Genomic DNA, 10,475 nt, shown 5'->3' on the forward strand with positions numbered 1-10,475 from the left:
TCTCAGGGATACAACCAACCTCTGTTATGATATTGATTTAATGTTATTAAACGCTGTTGACAGGAACATGACATTTAACACAGATGACTAGTACATAACACCTGTGAGTTGACTGGTGTGTTCATTATTGATATCTGGATATGTTGTTAGTTTTTGGGATCAGTGTCCCAAAGCACTTAGATTATATTTACTGTCTATAGCTAGAGGCCTGAATTGTGCAGCTCCCAAACGACCACGTCCAAAACGACCAACTTCAAAATTACCACCTCCAAAACGACCAGGTCTCCCTTTCAAAAAAAGGCAGTTTGGCCACCTGGTAAAATAAAGGTTCAATTTAAAAAGGACTTATCAGCCTGCAGTCAGGATTTGGACCACGGCTGTGTGGTAAATTATCATCGGACTATCTGATGTTTGTAATATGCTGATAAGCTGTTATCACGTCCTCCCTGTAATCATACTGACAAGATAAGGGATGTGGTGAGGTACTACTTAGCAGGTGTAGCTGTCGTCTAGCTGTGTTTTACTCTGCTCCTCTTCATGGAAGAAACAATTCACTGGTTGTGTTTGATCAGGTGTCTTTAGCTGGCGTTGAAGATGTCCTGTCGGCCTCTATAGGGTGGTGGACCCAGAGCCTAAACTCATTTTGCCCAGCGGGCTGAATTCAGTTTTCGCCGAGGTCCGGAGGGCTTAAAATTGATTATATTTCCACGCCGTCAAAATTTGCCAAAAAAAGTCCTCTATCCATCGCTTTTTGAATTTCCAATGCTCCCGGACTGTCTAGCTTTCGGTTTGATGACTGTTAGCACACTGGACAGAGTGATGAGACTATAAATGTAGGTCTATTATCGATTGAGTCTGTTTTTCCACAAAAAAATTAAATAAATGTTTTACTCAAACAACCCGGGTGCTCGCGGGCCGCATCCATCCCACAGGCATGTTTGATACCCCTGGCCTAGAGGATCTGTCAGCCCAGACAAGTGGAAGGCTGTATGGAGGCTTGGCAAAGGTCAGCAAGGCCTTCCTACTGGAGTGGAGCCTCGGTCTCCCTGTGGCATACACACCGTTCCTTCCCGCTCTCCCTCCACTCAGCTCCCTCTCTCTCCTTCCCTCCTTCCACACAGCACAGCTGCACACCCAGACATGGGAGTTATTCAGCCCCCAGTCCTGCCAAGAATAGCGAGAGAGAGCGAGACGGAAGAAAAGAGGGTGAGAGAGCGAGACAGTCAGGACCACTGACTGTACAGCCATCTGGAAAATGCAGTGCCATCTGTCCAGAACACTTCTCTGTTGTAACTTGTTTGTAATACTAAGACGAGGTGGCCATCACCAGAGGGGAGAGTTTACCTCCCAACAAGACAACAGGTGGCCATCACCAGAGGGGAGAGTTTACCTCCCAACAAGACAACAGGTGGCCATCACCAGAGGGGAGAGTTTACCTCGCAACAAGACAACAGGTGGCCATCACCAGAGGGGAGAGTTTACCTCGCAACAAAACAACAGGTGGCCATCACCAGAGGGGAGAGTTTACCTCCCAACAAGACAACAGGTGGCCATCACCAGAGGGGAGAGTTTACCTCTCAACAAGACAACAGGTGGCCATCACCAGAGGGGAGAGTTTACCTCCCAACAAGACAACAGGTGGCCATCACCAGAGGGGAGAGTTTACCTCCCAACAAGACAACAGGTGGCCATCACCAGAGGGGAGAGTTTACCTCCCAACAAGACAACAGGTGGCCATCACCAGAGGGGAGAGTTTACCTCCCAACAAGACAACAGGTGGCCATCACCAGAGGGGAGAGTTTACCTCGCAACAAAACAACAGGTGGCCATCACCAGAGGGGAGAGTTTACCTCCCAACAAGACAACAGGTGGCCATCACCAGAGGGGAGAGTTTACCTCCCAACAAGACAACAGGTGGCCATCACCAGAGGGGAGAGTTTACCTCCCAACAAGACAACAGGTGGCCATCACCAGAGGGGAGAGTTTACCTCACAACAAGACAACAGGTGGCCATCACCAGAGGGGAGAGTTTACCTCCCAACAAGACAACAGGTGGCCATCACCAGAGGGGAGAGTTTACCTCCCAACAAGACAACAGGTGGCCATCACCAGAGGGGAGAGTTTACCTCCCAACAAGACAACAGGTGGCCATCACCAGAGGGGGAGAGAGTTTACCTCCCAACAAGACAACAGGTGGCCATCACCAGAGGGGAGAGTTTACCTCCCAACAAGACAACAGGTGGCCATCACCAGAGGGGGAGAGTTTACCTCCCAACAAGACAACAGGTGGCCATCACCAGAGGGGAGAGTTTACCTCACAACAAGACAACAGGTGGCCATCACCAGAGGGGAGAGTTTACCTCCCAACAAGACAACAGGTGGCCATCACCAGAGGGGAGAGTTTACCTCACAACAAGACAACAGGTGGCCATCACCAGAGGGGAGAGTTTACCTCCCAACAAGGAGGAGGAACAATCCAGATCACTTCCCTGTGTTGTGTTAGGGCAGTAGTTGTTTTCCACTGACTGGACCGTTGGGTCACTCCAGGCTGCTCTCTCTGTTTAGCTGGTCACTCCAGGCTGCTCTCTCTGTTTAGCTGGTCACTCCAGGCTGCTCTCTCTGTTTAGCTGGTCAGCCCAGGCTGCTCTCTCTGTTTAGCTGGTCAGCCCAGGCTGCTCTCTCTGTTTAGCTGGTCAGCCCAGGCTGCTCTCTCTGTTTAGCTGGTCAGCCCAGGCTGCTCTCTCTGTTTAGCTGGTCACTCCAGGCTGCTCTCTCTGTTTAGCTGGTCAGCCCAGGCTGCTCTCTCTGTTTAGCTGGTCAGCCCAGGCTGCTCTCTCTGTTTAGCTGGTCACTCCAGGCTGCTCTCTCTGTTTAGCTGGTCAGCCCAGGCTGCTCTCTCTGTTTAGCTGGTCAGCCCAGGCTGCTCTCTCTGTTTAGCTGGTCACTCCAGGCTGCTCTCTCTGTTTAGCTGGTCAGCCCAGGCTGCTCTCTCTGTTTAGCTGGTCAGCCCAGGCTGCTCTCTCTGTTTAGCTGGTCACTCCAGGCTGCTCTCTCTGTTTAGCTGGTCAGCCCAGGCTGCTCTCTCTGTTTAGCTGGTCACTCCAGGCTGCTCTCTCTGTTTAGCTGGTCACTCCAGGCTGCTCTCTCTGTTTAGCTGGTCAGCCCAGGCTGCTCTCTCTGTTTAGCTGGTCAGCCCAGGCTGCTCTCTCTGTTTAGCTGGTCACTCCAGGCTGCTCTCTCTGTTTAGCTGGTCACTCCAGGCTGCTCTCTCTGTTTAGCTGGTCAGCCCAGGCTGCTCTCTCTGTTTAGCTGGTCAGCCCAGGCTGCTCTCTCTGTTTAGCTGGTCACTCCAGGCTGCTCTCTCTGTTTAGCTGGTCAGCCCAGGCTGCTCTCTCTGTTTAGCTGGTCACTCCAGGCTGCTCTCTCTGTTTAGCTGGTCAGCCCAGGCTGCTCTCTCTGTTTAGCTGGTCAGCCCAGGCTGCTCTCTCTGTTTAGCTGGTCAGCCCAGGCTGCTCTCTCTGTTTAGCTGGTCACTCCAGGCTGCTCTCTCTGTTTAGCTGGTCAGCCCAGGCTGCTCTCTCTGTTTAGCTGGTCACTCCAGGCTGCTCTCTCTGTTTAGCTGGTCACTCCAGGCTGCTCTCTCTGTTTAGCTGGTCAGCCCAGGCTGCTCTCTCTGTTTAGCTGGTCACTCCAGGCTGCTCTCTCTGTTTAGCTGGTCAGCCCAGGCTGCTCTCTCTGTTTAGCTGGTCAGCCCATCTCTGTTTAGCTGCTCTCTCTGTTTAGCTGATCAGCCCAGGCTGCTCTCTCTGTTTAGCTGGTCAGCCCAGGCTGCTCTCTCTGTTTAGCTGGTCACTCCAGGCTGCTCTCTCTGTTTAGCTGGTCAGCCCAGGCTGCTATCTCTGTTTAGCTGGTCAGCCCAGGCTGCTCTCTCTCTCCCTCCCCTTTCTTCTCACCTTGCTATTTATAATAATCACAACGGCAGTGACAACGTCTCCAGGGGAAAACAACTGCATCTCTTTTTCTTGTCACTTATTTTTTCCCTCGCTCCAAAGCAACAACGGGCTGCTGCAGCAGTGGTAGCTTTCCTTTGTAGCTGGGGATTAGGAAATTCCTCCCAGTCTGCCGACACACCGTTTTCCAGACTGCTCCAGAAAACCGTTGAGGTAGTTGAAAGGAGTGAGGGAATGAACGGGAGGCCTGAAACGTCTGTCGTTTCTTTTTTCTATCATGTATTTTTTCTTCTTCTTGGTGCTACAGTTTTTCAGCTGACGAGGGGGGGGGGGCTACCTCTCTCTCTCTCTCTCTCTCTCTCTCTCTCTCTCTCTCTCTCTCTCTCTCTCGCTCTCTTTCTCTTCCTAAGGAGAGTTGTCACAGTACTTGGTGTTTGCGTGCCTCCTCTCTCCACCCCCGTCCCATCCTCGGGTCGTTGCCAGGAGAAGGCTTGTCCTGAGCTCACCCTAACACCAGAGGGAGTGGCCCGATGGGGACAGACAAAGCAGGAAGCCTGTTCTCCTCCCCGGCCAATCCCATGTCAGAGTGAAACAGCGGCTGCCAAATCAGCTCCCAGGGTTATGTGTTCCGTACACACAGATTGGCTGCCTGGGTTCAAGTCAAATCACAGGGCACACAGCGGTTGGCTGGTTGCCTGGAGACATGGGCCTAACCATACTCACCCATGAATTAGGAGTGTTTCTTTTTGTTGGTACTGTCCCCTCATGAAGGTTATCATGACAACCGCAGAAGTATCAGAGGGAAATGAACAGGCAGTAGTGGTGGAATTATACTTCTATTGGCTTTTATCTGGGTCCATTCGGGTGCTCTCCCTCTCCCTCTCGCTCTCTCTCTCTCTCTTTGTGGCTTAAAGTGTTTCAAGGTGTCCGTCTGGTGTAGATTTGAGGGTTCTGTCGCGTTGTTAGGATGAGCCATCCTCAGCCCAGTGACTGCCTGGCTGGGTTTAAGCTGGGTGGGCTTCAATGGGCTTCAGCAGTATCTTTTCATGCCATGGGCGTCTCTGATACATGCTGTCACAACGCTGTCAGCCCGTTTCCAACCCCAGAAGGCATCCAATTACTGAACAGAACAGAACATATTCTGTAAGAAAAATCGTCATCTGTTCTGTACTTAGGCCTTGGTTGATGCTCTCAGCTGTGTGGCTTTGAGAAGAGATCAATTCTGTGTCTAGTGACTTAGAGGTAGCTACTGTTTCCAATCTCTACTCTGTTTTTATTTAGTAAAATCATCTGTTTGTTTATAGTTTTAGCTGGCTATGCAATTTATTTATTTATCTATTGGTAGAGTGTTTGACATGGAAACCACCACTGTCCTATATCGTGAAATAAAGACTGGAGTTTTAGTCTGATCAGTAATTCCAATCTCTCTCCTTTCGTGTTGATGTCTCTCACCTACATCCATCCCATTACCTGGCTGTTACCTCAGACAGGTGAGAGGTCACAGTGGGGTCCCCCTCTAGTCCCTGCCTGATAAAAAGTAGAGGACTATCTTTTCTCAAAACTACTGCACTATATAGGGAATAGGGTGCCATTTGGGATGCAGCGATAGTAGTGGTCTCTCAGAGGAAAGTGAGAGAGAGAAAGAGGGGGTTTGGATAGAGAGAAAGAGGGGGTTCGAATAGAGGGAAAGAGGGGGTTCGGATAGGGGGAAAGAGGGGGTTCGGATAGGGGGAAAGAGGGGTATCGGATAGAGGGAAAGAGGGGTATCGGATAGGGTGAAAGAGGGGTATCGGATAGGGTGAAAGAGGGGGATCGGATAGGGTGAAAGAGGGGGTTCGGATAGAGGGAAAGAGGGGGTTCGGATAGAGGGAAAGAGGGGGTTCGGATAGAGGGAAAGGGGGGATCGGATAGGGTGAAAGAGGGGGTTCGGATAGAGGGAAAGAGGGGGATCGGATAGAGGAAAAGAGGTGCATTGGATAGAGGGAAAGAGGGGGTTCACATTGAGGGAAAGCGAGGGGGATTGGACGTGGATGTTTTTGACATTCTGAATGAACTCTGTGTGACATCACCATGAAGTAGTGTGCCCTGAAGGAGGCTAGCAGCTTCTTACTGATGTATTAATCACACACAGCATGCTGGACCTGATGCTATGCTAGTCTGTGCTAGTCTGCATGAGAATGGGAAAGGCTTGGATGAATGTTAAAAAGGGGGAACCATTTTCCATCTAATCACACACACACCTACCTCTTGGCTGTGGTTCCTGATGGTTGGCCTGGGGTGGTTATAGGACTAGCTTGGTGTGGTGTGAATACCTGGAATAGTATAAAGTAATCCTTCTTCCCCCACCCCCCATAAAGATTTTTTTTTTTTTTAAAGGTGGTTGTCCCACTGGCTATAAGATGAATGCACCGATTTGTAAGTCGCTCTGGATAAGAGCGTCTGCTAAATGATGTAAATGTAGATGTAGAGCCTTGGTCTGGCTGACTGACTGGCTGGCTGGCTGACTGGCTGGCTGGCTGACTGGCTGGCTGGCTGGCTGGCTGGCTGGCTGGCTGACTGGCTGACTGACTGGCTGGCTGGCTGGCTGGCTGGCTGGCTGACTGGCTGACTGGCTGACTGGCTGGCTGGCTGGCTGGCTGACTGGCTGGCTGGCTGGCTGGCTGACTGGCTGGCTGGCTGACTGACTGGCTGGCTGGCTGGCTGACTGGCTGGCTGGCTGGCTGGCTGGCTGACTGAAACTCCCCTCTCTCTGCCATCCCCCTTTCCGTGAGGACAGAAAAGCAGGATGCTATTAATCTCTGAGAGGTAGAAAGAAAGTGGGAGGGAGACTGAACGAGTGATGTAAAGAGAGATAGGGAGGGAGGGAGGGAGGGAGAGCGAAAAGGAGAGGGAACAAGAGCGAGGGAGAATGAGAATGAGGGAGGGAGAGACAGTGAGAGAGGTGTGCAGTACAAAGAGGCACTAGTTGGGTAGTCCCATGGGACTGTATTCTCTGCCAGGGAGGGAGGGAGGGACACAGGCAGGCTGGAGGGGAGAGAGCCAGGGAGAGAGAGAGAGGGAGGGACACAGGCAGGCTGGAGGGGAGAGAGCCAGGGAGAGAGAGAGAGGGAGGGACACAGGCAGGCTGGAGGGGAGAGAGCCAGGGAGAGAGAGAGAGGGAGGGACACAGGCAGGCTGGAGGGGGAGAGCCAGGAAGAGAGAGAGGGAGGGACACAGGCAGGCTGGAGGGGAGAGAGCCAGGGAGAGAGAGAGAGGGAGGGACACAGGCAGGCTGGAGGGGAGAGAGCCAGGGAGAGAGAGAGAGGGAGGGACACAGGCAGGCTGGAGGGGAGAGCCAGGGGAGAGAGAGAGGGACACGTGCAGGCTGGAGGGAGAGAGCCAGGGAGAGAGAGAGAGGGAGGGACACAGGCAGGCTGGAGGGGAGAGCCAGGGAGAGAGAGAGAGGGAGGGACACAGGCAGGCTGGAGGGGAGAGAGCCAGGGAGAGAGAGAGAGGGAGGGACACAGGCAGGCTGGAGGGGAGAGAGGGGAGAGAGAGAGAGGGAGGGACACAGGCAGGCTGGAGGGAGAGCCAGGGAGAGAGAGAGAGAGGGACACATGCAGGCTGGAGGGGAGAGCCAGGGAGAGAGAGAGAGGGACACGTGCAGGCTGGAGGGGAGAGCCAGGGAGAGAGAGAGAGAGAGGGACACATGCAGGCTGGAGGGGAGAGAGCCAGGGAGAGAGGGAGAGAGAGGGACACATGCAGGCTGGAGGGGAGAGCCAGGGAGAGAGAGAGGGACACATGCAGGCTGGAGGGGAGAGAGCCAGGGAGAGAGGGAGAGAGAGGGACACACGCAGGCTGGAGGGAGAGCCAGGGAGAGAGGGAGAGAGAGGGACACATGCAGGCTGGAGGGGAGAGCCAGGGAGAGAGAGAGAGGGACACAGGCAGGCTGGAGGGGAGAGAGCCAGGGAGAGAGGGAGAGAGAGGGACACATGCAGGCTGGAGGGGAGAGAGCCGGAGAGAGAGAGAGGGACACAGGCAGGCTGGAGGAGAGAGCCAGGGAGAGAGAGAGAGGGAGGGACACATGCAGGCTGGAGGGGAGAGCCAGGGAGAGAGAGGGAGGGGAACAGGGAGGCTGGAGGGGAGAGAGAGAGGAGAACAGGGAGCGAGGGAAGCAGGCCAGCTCCGACCTTGAAAAGCCAAGTGGTGTGAAACACGTCTTTCTGGTTTAACGGGCTCAGTATACCACTCTGGCTCCAGCACAGGTGATGTAGAGACTGGCCTCTCTCTCTCTCTTTCTCACCCTGTCTCTCACCTTATGTTCATCTTGTTTTGCTCCATCTCTCGCTCCTGTCTTTTTCCCTCTCTCTTTCTTGTGCTCCTTCTCTCTATCTGCCCCCCCTCTCTATCCGCCCGCCCGCCCCCTCTCTCTCTCTCTCTCTCTCTCTCTCTCGCCCCCCCCTCCCGCTCTCAATTCAATTTCAATTCAATTTCAATTTAAGGGCTTTATTGGCATGGGAAACGTATGTTTACATTACCAAAGCAAGTGAAGTAGATGGTAAACAAAAGTTAAATAAACAATAAATATTAACAGTAAACATTACACTCAGAAGTTCCAAAAGAATAAAGACATTTCAAATGTCATATTATGTCTATATACAGTGTTGTAACAATGTGCAAATTGTTAAATTACAAATGGGAAAATAAATAAACATAAATATGGGTTGTATTTACAATGGTGTTTGTTCTTCACTGGTTGCCCTTTTCTTGTGGCAACAGGTCACAAATCTTGCTGCTGTGATGGCACACTGTGGTTTTTCACCCAGTAGATAAGGGAGTTTATCAAAATTGGGTTTGTATTCTAATTCTTTGTGGATCTCTGTAATCTGAGGGAAATATGTGTCTCTAATATGGTCATACATTTGGCAGGAGGTTAGGAAGTGCAGCTCAGTTTCCACCTCATTTTGTGGGCAGTGTGCACATAGCCTGCCTTCTCTTGAGAGCCAGGTCTGCCTACGGCGGCTTTTCTCAATAGCAAGGCTATGCTCACTGAGTCTGTACATAGTCAAAGCTTTCCTTAAGTTTGGGTCAGTCACAGTGGTCAGGTATTCTGCCACTGTGTTCTCTCTGTTTATGGCCAAATAGCATTCTAGTTTGTCAGTTTTTTTGTTAATTCTTTCCAATGTGTCAAGTAATTCTCTTTTTGTTTTCTCATGATTTTTTGGTTGGGTCTAATTGTGTTCTCTCTCTCTCTCTCTCTCTCTCTCTCTCTCTCTCTCTCTCTCTCTCTCTCTCTCTCTCTCTCTCTCTCTCTCTGTGTCTCTCTCTCTGTCTCTCTCTGTGTCTCTCTTTCTGTCTCTCTCTGTGTCTCTCTTTCTGTCTCTCTCGCTCTCTTTCTGTCTCTCTCTCGCTCTCTTTCTGTCTCTCTCTCTCTCTGTCTATCTCTCTCTCTCTCTGTCTGTCTTTCTCTCTCTCTTGTCTTTCTCGCTCTCTCTCTGTCTTTCTCTCTCTGTCTCTCTCTCTCTCTCTCTGTCTTTCTCTCTCTCTGTCTTTCTCTCTCTCTCTGTCTTTCTCTGTCTCTCTGTGTCTCTGTCTCTCTGTGTCTGTCTTTCTCTCTGTGTATCTGTCTCTCTGTGTATCTGTCTCTCTCTCTGTCTCTCTGTCTCTCTGTGTCTCTGTCTCTGTGTCTCTGTGTCTGTCTCTGTCTCTCTGTCTCTCTGCTCTCTCTCTCTCTCTCTCTCTCTCTCTCTCTCTCTCTCTCTCTCTCTCTCTCTCTCTGTCTCTCTCTCTGTCTTTCTCTTTCTGTCTTTCTCTCTCTCTCTGTCTTTCTCTCTCTCTCTCTCTGTCTCTGTGTCTCTGTCTCTCTGTGTATCTGTCTCTCTGTGTATCTGTCTCTCTGTGTCTCTCTCTGTCTCTCTCTGTCTCTCTCTCGCTGTCTGTCTCTCTCTCTCGCTGTCTGTCTCTCTCTCTCTCTGTCTCTCTCTCTCTGTCTCCCCTTTTCTCCTGAATCCCATGTGACTGTATCTTTTTAGAGCAGATCGTTGATGATTCTCTCTGTATGTAGTCTCAGTTGAATGAACTGCTGTTTGTGTTAACAGACAGGATGCTGTTGTCGCCAGTATTTACGAGACTGTCTGGTGTGTTTGTGTTAAATGATGTGTGTGTGCTTTTGTGTGCTTGTGTTCAGTCAGTGACGCTTGATCTGGTTCCAGGTCAGTAATAAATCACAGATATAGGCCCCTGGAGCGGAGATTTGATCAACTTTACAATGCGTGACAGCAGACACGCCTATAGACCAGCCTAGCTATCGTGTTGTGTTCACCCTGTTGTGGCACAGGGTCCTTTTTATCTGCTGCTTGGGAGAACACAGACCACAACAACATCAAGCAGCTCCTTTCTTAGGACTAAACAGACAGGCAGAGTCAGGTCGCAGTGACTGGGGCCTATTGTTGTCATACAGTGACGGGTGGTAGTGGTAGGTCTAGGCTAGGAGTATTCAAATCTTACCCCATATGTTATTTCTAGGAACTGGTCTAGGCTATATGA

Source organism: Coregonus clupeaformis, chromosome 6 (genome assembly GCF_020615455.1).
Source record: "Coregonus clupeaformis isolate EN_2021a chromosome 6, ASM2061545v1, whole genome shotgun sequence".
NCBI classification, from domain to species: Eukaryota; Metazoa; Chordata; class Actinopteri; order Salmoniformes; family Salmonidae; genus Coregonus; species Coregonus clupeaformis.